This window comes from Danio rerio, chromosome 9, assembly GCF_052040795.2.
Source record: "Danio rerio strain M-AB ecotype USA chromosome 9, GRCz13ab, whole genome shotgun sequence".
NCBI lineage: Eukaryota > Metazoa > Chordata > Actinopteri > Cypriniformes > Danionidae > Danio > Danio rerio.
The window spans coordinates 8,980,001-8,992,289 of NC_141029.1; the positions used below are offsets into that span (position 1 = coordinate 8,980,001).

Sequence of the window (12,289 nt, forward strand, 5' to 3'; positions counted from 1 at the left end):
TGTGGACTCACTGCCCGATTCCGGCCCGAATCAAGCGGGCCAGATGCGGCGGCCGTAAGCGAGCCGACGCTGCGCATCCGCGCCGGAATCGGCGCGAGGGTAATGTGCGCTGCGGCCCGGAGCTGGCGCGACTCCGTATTTATACACCTTATAAAACCTTTTGGTATTACATTGGTACTTAATATATGGTATTACAACCATTTGAATTTATACAACAGCAAACACCGGCTATAATGTAAACACAAAGTGTAAGCACTGTGTTTAACCTTTGAATAAAGTGCAAACTGCATACACATTCTGTAACGAAAATAATCAGACAAATGACAAAATAAATAAATGTTAAACGTTTATTAATTGCAAGAAAAAAATAGTACTAAAATTTTATAAATAATTTTGTAGTGCACAAGAATATCAATATAAAAACAACAATAAAACAACACATTAAAGACACACAGAAAGATTTAAACAAAAAATCTAAAAATAACACACACACACAGATGTTTTTAAAACAACCCTGTTTTCCCAATAGACTTAAATTAAAAATTTGTACAAACAGCTAAATTTTATATAAACCTAAATATAGAAACCAATTTAAGATATAGCAAGAAACATCTTAAAAATACCAATGACAATCCGTAAAATATCCAAGTCAAACTTGTAAAAAGTACTGCAGAATTCTGAAGAAACATCTTGAAACATTTTTTAATAAAACATTAAAATAATAAACAAACAAACAAACAAACAAATATATATATATATATATATATATATATATATATATATATATATATATATATATATATATATATATATAAATAATTGCAGAAGTATAAAGTCAAACTTATTTTTAAATAAACTTGAACAAAATCAATTGCACAAACAGCAAGACATGAGTGAGATGATTATACATTTTATATATATACACGTCTTGTGCAATTTTATATTTATAATTTTATTTGTATTACGTTTATTAAAAATGTATCAAGATGTTTCTTCAGAATTTGGCGCACACACATACATACATACCTACCTACATACCATACATATATATACACACACACATACACACATATATATATACATATACATACATATAAATGCAAATGAAAGAAACAAATTGTTCAAGTATCAGGGAACATCCTAATACACTTAAAATGTTGTTTAAAAAATAAAACAAAATAGTGATGTAGACATTTGACACATTAGCTTTCTCTTCTTTCTTCCTCCATCCCTGTCAGGGGCAAGTTGTAGCTACCTTGTAATGCATTTTTCCACTTCTTTATCAGTGGCGTGGTATGGACATTTGTCCTCACTCCATCTGTGATTAAAAGATAAACAGATAATTAGTAGTGAACAAGTACTAATGTAAAAAAAAAAGAAAAAATTAGGAAAAAAGTAGGCTACCTACGAAGCAAAAAAAAAAAACAATAAAAAAAAATAAATAAACTTAAAACACTTTGAAATTAGCAAGAGCTTGAACTTACCAGTTTCTTCATTTGTTCGGGCTGCTCCTTTAGTTGATTTTCAAGCTTTTCCAAATCAAATTGGCCAAAGGAAGGTCAAATGTGTTTACATCTGGAATTTTATCACGTCTGTTTTGGTTTTGTGAAAATCAGGCCCAGCTGCTGCTTTATGACGTTGCATGATTTTAAAACTTCAGTCAGTCGTGCTAAAAAAGAAAAACAGATTAGTATAAATCAACCTGTAGCTTATTCTCATACAACTTCTGTAAATACAACAGTGGGTTAGACACTGCTGATATTCTCTAGTTGATCTTTACTTTCTAGCTGCATTAAACCTTAACAAATTTAGTGATGTCTTCAATTCTTACAAAGACATCACGAGATGCAATAAGTTATGTCTTGATCTCAAACTGCACTAGAACAAAGACTGTAAATGTTCATAGGTGTACTGCAGGAGTGTCCAAACTTTTTGGGCCGAGAGATGTTTTTTGGGCTGCAGATGGCCCGCGGGCCGTAGTTTGGACACGCCTGGTGTACTGGAATGTACAGTATCTGTGCATCTTCATGGTGGTCTTAAGATTTCTGCCATAGTCATTGATGGTGATGGTACTTGTGGTGCTGCATTGATTTCTGAAATCTTCATACCTGCCTTTTATCCAGCCTCTTTGTTCAAAGTAATTTTTCTTCATCATGGTATAGATGCGTCTATACTGTCCCTTGATCAGATACATTTACAAAACAAAACATCACTTTAGTATAGTGCCAGGGCAAAACTCACAGGTTGTAATAGATCAATGACAATGTTGACAGTATGTGTTTAAAATAATTGCAAACAAACCTGTTCTGTCTTGAGATGTATGACAGGCAATCATCGTCCTCATCTGTCTACCAGTCAGAAATCACAGTTGCATGTGGATGTTTTAGTCGAGCTTCCTCATATGCATCTATAATAAAACATCACATTGTTGTTAACCTCCCGTAAAGAAAAGTTCAAATCCTAAAATACTATCAAAGTTAATTAATGCATATAATACCTATAGTGTAAATAATCAGTACACAGAAGGTTGCACAAGATTTATTCGGAGATTCATGCAGAGTGACAGCCTTATGAATCTGAGACATAGATTTGTAAGATGGCCAAGCACATGCATTATTCTGTACCCATGAAGATTAACCTACCATTGTGAAAAATGTTTGATGATGATAGCCAATAACAATAAACCATTTCAGCTGTTTGTGAAGCAATTAGTAATGTAATGTCTGAAAAGCTCAATTTATGTTGAAAATGTATCAGCAGTTAACAGCTTATAATGGACTTTTAGCACACAACTATAGCATGCCTATTCACGTTCAAAAGAGTGTGCCATTGACTTCTTTGGTCGTGATGTACTGCAAAATGATCTCACTAACCTTTGTTAAACAAGAACAATAAGACTTAACCAACAAATATTGTTACCCATTCATTTAAATCAGAATTTATCACCGTCAATTACATAAAAAACAAACAAAAAACATCAAAATCTGCTTTAAGACGTTCAGTTTTACATAAACTGACCATTACAGCTTGAACAAAAGATATAATTGATTCACATAGGCTAACACATATGAATTAAAGTGCATAGTAATATATTTCTCTTGGATAGTTTAAAGAGAATAGTAAACAGTCGAGTTTCGATCACTTTTCGTGACTAACTGCATAAACAAGATAAACAATAATATTTTATTAATCCAAAACGATTAGTTTTTATTTACACAATCACATAATTAATACTGTTGGATAAGTATACGCCTGTACAATGATTTTTTTCAACATCCACGGTACTTTATAAGGTTAAATCAGGAAAAAAACACGTTGCCATGTATAGAGGTAAAGTTGGTTTTATATTTACACATTCAGACTTCCCCCTTAATAATATAATTTCATTAAAGTATTATTTGCAAAATCTAAATAGTGAAATCATATAAGCAGCCAATGACTATCAAAGTACAGCATTGTTCACAGTCAAATAAACAGTGTTAATGTTGTTTTCAAGTCATACTGGCATGCTAATTCCACTCGAATATTCAAAGTAACATGGTAAACAATATATAGACTTCTAAATGAACGAATGTGTGAATATAAAACCAACTTTACCTCTATTTGCCATGTTAGTTAATGGATTCGTCTACAGAAACTTTCTTTAACGCAAAGTTAGCATACACACAAATTCGTTTCATGTTTCTTTAAAATAATTAAAATAGTTTTCAGTTACTACACACGTTACAATCTAACATTGTGTAAAAGGAAAAGGAACTTTCAGACGTGTTTGTAACTGTTAGCGTTAGCATACATTAGCTCCAGTCGTGTTTCTTAAAGCAAGTTACATTTCGTATCAAACTGTTTTAAATTAGTAAACGCTGTTACAACCAAACACCGTGGAAATGTTTTAAGCTCTAAATTCGCTAATTATACAGAACACAAGCAGTAAAAAGCTTACCTTTCTGACCGGAATTCACGTGAAGTCTTTAAAAAAAAAAAACTTTTTCTTCTTGTGATCTTCGTGCCATGGTGGTTGACAACCAGCTTTTTGGAGCATTACCGCCACCGTCTGGATTGGAGTGTGGATCATGAGTTTAGTCACGCATGTGTTTATTATGAAACCAACTTCTGCTTTAAAACAAAAACAGTCAGCACAGGAGCGTGCTATCTCAAAAATAAGCGAATTTTACATAGTTTTTCTCTAGATGACATGTATAATCTATTTATAAATAATATTGCTTTGTTTGCGTCTAAACATTGCGAACATCCACACTAAATATTCTTTTTTTTTTTTTTTTTTTGCTATCGTACCATGAATATTTTCTCAAATTATCATTAAACGTGGAGCTAACAGATTACTAGATAAATAAAGGACTTAATCGGTTGCCATCAGCCTTAATCGGTTGCCATATGGTTGACCGGAATCGGGCCAGTGCTTTACAGCCGTATCACAACCGCATGTGCGCGAGCGAGCTGCGGGCCGCACTCGGCCCGGATAACACTCGCCGATGCCGAGTCGGAGCCGGAGGCGCCGGAGGGCAGCCGAGCTCGGGCCGATTACTGCCTGCTATCTGGGTAAGTTTTGAATAATCAGTGGCAAAATATATCTTTGTAAAACTTGTTTTCATAGTTGAAAAGTTAAATCACAATTCTTGTTGTGCAATGCTAAACCTTTATGTTGAAAGAGTGCAAATATATACATTTATAATATATATTGCACTTATACATTCTGTTTATCTTGAAAATACTTAAATAATATGTGCTATATGTTCTAAAATGGCCCTCTACTGTAAACTGACACTCTGGCTCTGAGAGAAAAGCCAGTTTGTAAAAAAAGTCTTGGTTTTGCTTGGTTAATAAATAATCAAACTCATTCAATGGCACAGCATCCTCTTTTACATAATCTCATAAACTTGATTTAATTAGTTAGTGCTGAATTATCGCATTGTATCGTGATATGGGTGTGAATCGTATCGTGTCGCTTCGCAATATGTCATAAATGTATCGCTAATATATCGGATCGTATTCTTTGTATCGAGATGCGTATCGGATCGACATTATAGCTTAGATGCCCAACCCTAACAGGAGAAGAGCAGGCACAAAGAGAATAGGTGGATTCGCGAAAACAAAACATGCAAAAAAAATAGCTCCTAGAACATATTTGGCGCTTTGACATATTACAGAAATGTATATAGCGAAACGTTTTCAGAATGAGCCTGGGTTGCTGATTACACACACAGCTGTGGTTCATAACCAATGATTACACTGCATGTAATTAGCCGGCAGCTAGCTATCTGCAACTCTCACATGGTCGCCCGCTGAAGCTAAGCAGGGCTGCGCCTGGTCAGTACCTGGACGGGAGACTACATGGGAAAGCTAGGTTGCTGCCGGAAGTGGTGTTAGTGAGGCCAACAGAGGGCGCCCAACCTGCGGTCTGTTTGGGTCTTAATGCCCCAGTATAGTGACGAGGATGCTATACTGCTCAGTGAGCGCCATCTTTCGGATGAGACTTGAAACCGAGGTCCCGACTCTCTGTGGTCGTTAAAAACCTAGGATGTCCTTCGAAAAGAGTAGGGGTTTGACCCCGGCATCCTGGCCAAATCTGCCCACTGGCCTCTGTCCATCATGGCCTCCTAACCATCCCCATATTCAATTGGCTTCATCACTGTCTCCTCTCCACCAATTAGCTGGTGTGTGGTGTGCGGTCTGGCGCAAAATGGCTGTCGTCGCGTCATCCAGGTGGATGCTGCACACTGGGGGTGGATGAGGAGATCCCCCCATTGTGTAAAGCGCTTTGAGTGCCCAGAAAAGCACTATATAAATGTAAAGAATTATTATTATTATTATTATTATTAAATGGACTATATACACATCACAAACACACACACACACACACATTCAATGCTGATTCTTTCTATCTGTAGTGAGCATTACAAAGCGTTTTCCTTGCAGTGTTTTTGAACCCTTGTTTGTTTACTGTTTATGTTTGTTTTGCCACCTGCCTTGACCTGTCATGACCATTCTTTTGGATTACCTTTATGGTGCTGTTTTCTCCTGTACTAACCTTGCCTGTCTGATTACGCTGAATTAAAGCTGCATTTAATCCCGGCCCCTGTCGTCACACCCTTAATTACTTACTTCTTCAGTGAACAAATCAAATTTAATTGTTGAGAAATTGTTGAGGCAAATTAGCTTGTGCAGATGTAATAATTATTTAATTACTTACATTATTATAATGCTAGATTTGCTTACCCTCATGAAACCTCAATATACTGACTTTTTTTCTTTATTCCATACACTGTCAAACGCAACAGTCATCATTATCAAATAAAAGATAACTCTACTCATTTGAAAAGAGTTTTGAAGTCAGTGCTGAAGGTTATGAGTTAATTACTGTAAATGCCTCATTACTTCAACTTAAATGGTGTAAGTTTACAGTACTCATATATTGTAGACTACTTTTTTTAAGTCAAATGGTTTGTAGCAATTGGTTTCTTTAAATGGTCTGAGTTGCCTTAACTTTTGGGTTTTAAAATAAGTTGATTTGAGTTCTCTTCATTTATCGGGTTTTACTGTGCTCAAATTGCTTCATCTACTCAAATAGATTAAGTTTATAGTACTCATTAGGCTTAGTTTTTGAACTTAAATGGTTTGTTGCAATCATTCATTAATTTTCTTGTCAGCTTAGTCCCTTTATTAATCTGGGGTCGCCACAGCGGAATGAACCGCCAACTTATCCAGCACATTTTTACCCAGCGGATGCCCTTCCAAATGCAACCAATCTCTGGGAAACATCCACACACACATTCACACACACACACACACACACACACTCATACACTACGGACAATTTAGCGTACCCAATTCACCTGTATCGCATGTACGCAGGGAGAACATGCAAACTCCACACAGAAACGCCAACTGAGCCGAGGATTGAACCAGCGACCTTCTTGCTGTGAGGCGACAGCACTACCTACTGCGCCACTGCATCGCCTTTGTTGCAATCAGTTTCCTCAAATGTTTTGAGTTACCTTAACTTATTGGGTTTTACAGTGTAGAAAACAAATAGGAAATCTCAAAAACACAACAGATATATTATATTAACGCTATAAAAATTCTATGATCAATTAGTTCTGACAACGTATGTTTAGGTCATTGTAACTTACTAAAACAACTTTGCTCTAACTTAATTCTACAAGTTGTGCAAGGTGTTTTAAGTCAGATTACCATGACATAAGTTCAATGGAGTAATAAGGTTAGTTTGATTCAGCTGAAAAGATTAAGGCAACCATGATTTTTTTGACAGTGTATGTATTATATATATAGTACATACACTAACAGTATACAGTAGCAGAAGCATTATTAACCAAAGCCAACATGAACAACTAACAGACCTCTCTATACATAAATATTGTGCAAAACACACACACACCTGATTGTTTTTGTGAAAAGTGAGTAGATTACATAGGTTTCCATTCCTTTTATACCAGGGCCGGAGTGGGACTCCTTTTCAGCCCTGGAGTTTAAGCCTCAGACCGGCCACCTCAGTTCATGGCTGACTATATTAAAATAAGGTCATTTCCAATTCAGTTTCTAATTACACTATCACATCTTTTTTCAGAAAACAGCTGCTTTAGAACTTCAAATGTTCAACAACCCTAACAGTATAATATGTCTTAACAATAAAAATTAAAAAAATTTCTTACTCAGAAGAGGATCAAACCCAGGTCAGCAGCATCATAACCTAACGTGCTAACCACTGGTCCACAACAGCTCTATGCTGAGAGGTGACACATCTGAGTTATATCATCATTAACCTGCAGGCTGCATCTTGCTCACGAGGCTGCGAGAAAATAGATAAAAAGAGCAGAGCTGCGGTAAAATAATGAATAAGAAGACTGTGGTCAAGTAAATAAATAAATCAATTTTTAAAAAGTGTGACTGCTGAGAGCAACAGATTCTGGAGCTAGGGACACCGGCCCTCGTGGCCAGAAAACGGACCGGCCCACCGGGAATTCTCCCGGTCCTCCCGATTAGCCAATCTGGGCCTGTTTTATACTGTTCAAACCATATTTTGTTTTGCCCTCACCCTTATCTTAAACCCAACCATCACAGGAGACTGTGTTCAGCTTTACTCTCTGATTAATCTCATCCCATGGGATTTTATACGATTTTTGAGAAATGAGGACGTCACTAATGTCTTCATATGTCACCTTCTTTTTGTAATACCTGTGTCATACCCATGTCATTATACAGATTTGTGTCCTGATATGTCACAAAAACACGTACACACACACACACACACACACAAACAAACACACACAAACAAATAAGAAACATTTTTAACATTTACTAGTAGATTCTAAAGCTACTGCAAGCATTCAGAAAACAAGAAACTAACTTGAAAAAATTACTCATGCTAGTATTTTACGTCAAAAACCAAATATAAAATGTCAAATAAAAAAACGTCAGACCATTCGTTTCAACAAAGAGCAAGGCAAAAACATGATTTAGAAGACGTCTTATAAAGTATCTTCTTTGTTAACTTAAGATGGCATGTTAAAACTTCCAAAAGTCACTGAAGAAACAGTGAGACGCAACACAGCATCCAAAGATGTCCGTCTGACACATATACATATTATACAACAGTCATTAAAATCAGCACAGATGGAACAGATGAACAGACTATATCAACAGTTGTTGATATGTCTATATCAACAGCTACATTATGTTATATATGACAGCCATGAAAAGTAAAGCTAAAAAAATCCATTCTGACCTAAATCAAAGAACGGTAGTAAGAAACGAGAGAAAAAGACACGCTCCATATAAGAGCATCAGTGGCAGCGAGCCTACTAGACGCCCACTTTCTTTTCCTTTCCTCTCCCACACACACTCTGTTCCTGTGACGTCCACTCAAATCCCCCACACGTCTGCGTGGGCGTCTGCTCCCCCATTCATCCACACTCCTCCGCTTCACACGCTGTTCTCATCCCCGCACTCCATGCTTTCTACTAGCACAAGTGCCACATACTTTGGGCTCTGATTTTGGAAGAGGAAAGTGCACCATGTTTGGTGGCATGGATGTACTAGCTGTTCGCCTTCCTGAATAGAAAGTTGCAGTTCCTCTGCAGTCGGAGAAGTTATTGTTGTATAAGCACCATTTTGTGTTTGGATTGTTGCAATAATAATAATAATGATGATAATGATGATGATGATATAAGACACATATTATAATAATAATAATAATTATTATTATTATTATTATTATTATTATTATTACTACTACTAATATTATTAACAATAATAATAGTAAGGATGATAATAATAATAATAATAATAATAATAATAATAATAATAATAATAATAATAATAATAAAATAACAAGGATATGTGTCTTATATTATTATTATTATTATTATCATTATTATTATTATTAATTACAACAAAGATATTATAATTATCTTAATATTATAATATATTATAATATATCATTATTATAATTGTATTATTATTATTATTATATTATTAACAACAACAATAATAATAATAATAATAATAATAATAATAATGATAATAATAATATGCTTGTTTGATTTGCTTGTTTTTTGTTTACTTGTTTGTTTGTTTGTTTGTTTGTTTGTTTGTTTGTTTGTTTGTTTGTTTGTTTGTTTGTTGTGTACTGGCTTGTATGTTTGCCTGCTTGATTGATTGTTGATTTATTTGTTTGTTTGTTTGTTTGTTTGTTTGTTTGTTTGTTTGTTTGTTTGTTTGTTTGTTTGTTTGATTGCTTGCTTGTTTTGTAGTTTGTTTTGCTTGTTTTTGTTTGCTTTTTTGTATGCTTGCGTGTTTGTTTGTTTTTGTTTACTTGTTTGTATGTTTGTTTGTTTGCTTGTTTTGTTAGTTTGCTTGTTTTTGTTTTCTTCTTTGTTTGTTCGTTTGCTTGTTTGTTTGATTGCTTGTTTGCTTTACTTGTTTTTTGTTTACTTGTTTAGTTATTTGCTCTTTTGTTTGACTTGCTTGTTTTATGTGTGCTGGCTTGTTTGTTTGCTTGTTGGTTTTCTTGCTTGTTTTGTTAGTTTGCTTTGCTTGTTTTTTGTTTTCTTTGTTTGATTGCTTGTTTGATTTTGTGTACTTGTTTGGTTTTGTTTATTTGCTCGTTTGTTTGTTTGCTTGTTTGTTTGTTTGCTTCTTTGTTTGTCCGCTTGCTTGTTTGTTTGATTGCTTGTTTGTTTGCTAGTTTATTTGTTTGCTAGCTTGATTCCTTGTTTGTTTGCTTGTTTGTTTGTTTGCTTGCTTGTTCATTTGTGTGTTTGTTTGCTTGTTTGTTTGTTTGTTTATTTGTTCATTATGTAGTTAGTTAGTTAGTTAGTTAGTTAGTTAGTGCACTATGTTTGGTGGCATAGATGTATTAGTTGTTTGAATTTCATAACAGAAAGTTGAAATTCCATTTCAAGTTTCATTTCATTTTCAAATCTGGCTGCAATACTACTACTACTACTTCTACTAGTAGTGCTACTACAACAACAACAACAACAACAACTACTACTACTACTACTACTACTACTACAAATAATAATAATAATAATAGTAATAATAATAATAATAAACCTGTCTAGACACCTGATATCAGCTTACATGCCAAACATACATGCCAAAAACAGTTGATAAAATGATTGATAAATTATTTAACATTGAATCACTGCCAAAAATCTTTCCAAATTCATAAATGATGATAGAATTGTCAATACAAACACCATTTAAAAGCATGATAAAAATAGTCATACAATAGCCAGATGAAAAAGATAGATCTTAAGATGAGTTTTAAAAGCATAGAGCTATCGCTGTTCCTTATAACCAAGGTAAGCGAGTTCCATAATAAGATGGATTATGGATCCAGAGGTGCTCCCATCTTTCTTCAGTTTCTTGTGTCCAAATGTTACCTCAAGCCGATGTCCTAGGCTGCAATTTTAACTGGCCAGTTTCCAGGAGGTACAGCCTTTTCCGAAGCTCACTCATAATCCTATCAAAACACGCATCATACTTTCCATGGAGACCAGCTTGTTTCTCGGGACAATGTCTCCCGAGGTATTATGGTCACACAATGTTGGGGATTATTGCACCATCACTCATTAATAGCTGGTATTAATGTTACAGCGTTGAGGTAGGAGCAAAACACCATGTTTTTGCCCATTACTAAGACTATAACTGGTAATAATGAGAACTTTCCACTGACTTGACACTAATGCTGCCTTCATGCCATCAAAATGATTTCCCTTCACTTCTGAAATCTAATTACTGGTAATGTCGCATTAAGTGCTTTATTCTATCATATTTCTTAGGAAGAATCAAACTATTATATGGAGTCACTAACATATACATGCGATACAATATAAATTAATGCTGTTTACAGCCAAAATCAAGAAAGAACAACCGAAAGTGTGCAGAGAACAGCCATTACCTGCACTTGCAGACTTTTATTTGGTAATTTCAAACTATTTAGCTAGTCTGCTTGTTGATTATAATAGTTTTTGGTAAAGTAGAATTTGTCCATGAAGACATTCTTGCTGTAACTGATGAACATGAAGTGAAGACCAAAGTTAGAAAACCAGTTAAAATCTATTACATTTTAAGTTCACTGCTTAGTCCTAAAACAGTCCTAACAGGAGAAAAGAGCAATTAAAAAGTTCATCCATCTATCTATTATCAACCACTTATCCTAGATACTGGATATATTTAAAAAAAATAAAATAAAATAGCTCCGCCAAAAATAAAAATTCTGCAATCATTTACATAGCCATGACTTTCCTAACCAGTTCCACTTCATAGAAGATATCGTGAAAAATGTCAGAAACCTGCTCTATTGACATCCATAGAAGGAAAAACAAATATCTGGAAATCAACGGGTAAAAGTGTCCTACATTCTTCAAAATATCTCCTTTTGTTTTCAAAAAAATTATTTTAGATCAAGTAAAGGGTGAGTAAATAATTTTTAGTAACTCTTTACTTGAAGGAGTGTTCATAAGGGGTGTCATAAAGTCTAAATCTTGACATGACGTATGCCGTGAATGAATCTATGCATGTTTATAACAACTGTCCATTGTGTCATTCACTCACTTATGACATTTAATGCAAAGATGCCATTGTTTGTTATAACAACTTGACATAAATTCATCGCAACCTGTTTTTTGTCTGTCATGACAACTTGACATTACCAAAACAACAAAACTTCATAAATCTGTCATAAACATGATTGTCATTAAGCCATTTTAAACATGTCATGCGTTTTATTTGTTTCATTATTATT

The 12,289-nt window shown here is 34.6% G+C and overlaps 1 long non-coding RNA gene across 2 annotated transcripts; it reads right to left on the reverse strand.

Annotated features, from left to right (window-relative positions):
* Positions 1 to 333: 333 nt before the first annotated feature.
* Positions 334 to 3,996, reverse strand: LOC147842266 (uncharacterized). Of its 2 annotated transcripts, none has more exons than XR_015499207.1 (6): positions 3,941 to 3,996; positions 2,302 to 2,407; positions 2,109 to 2,179; positions 1,485 to 1,669; positions 1,115 to 1,318; positions 334 to 689 (listed from the first exon to the last, which is right to left on the reverse strand). It is a non-coding gene; the product is annotated as an uncharacterized LOC147842266 (long non-coding RNA). The 2 variants fall into 2 exon arrangements; XR_015499208.1 differs by lacking the exon at positions 3,941 to 3,996 and adding an exon at positions 2,498 to 2,636.
* Between the last annotated feature and the right edge of the window lie 8,293 nt (positions 3,997 to 12,289).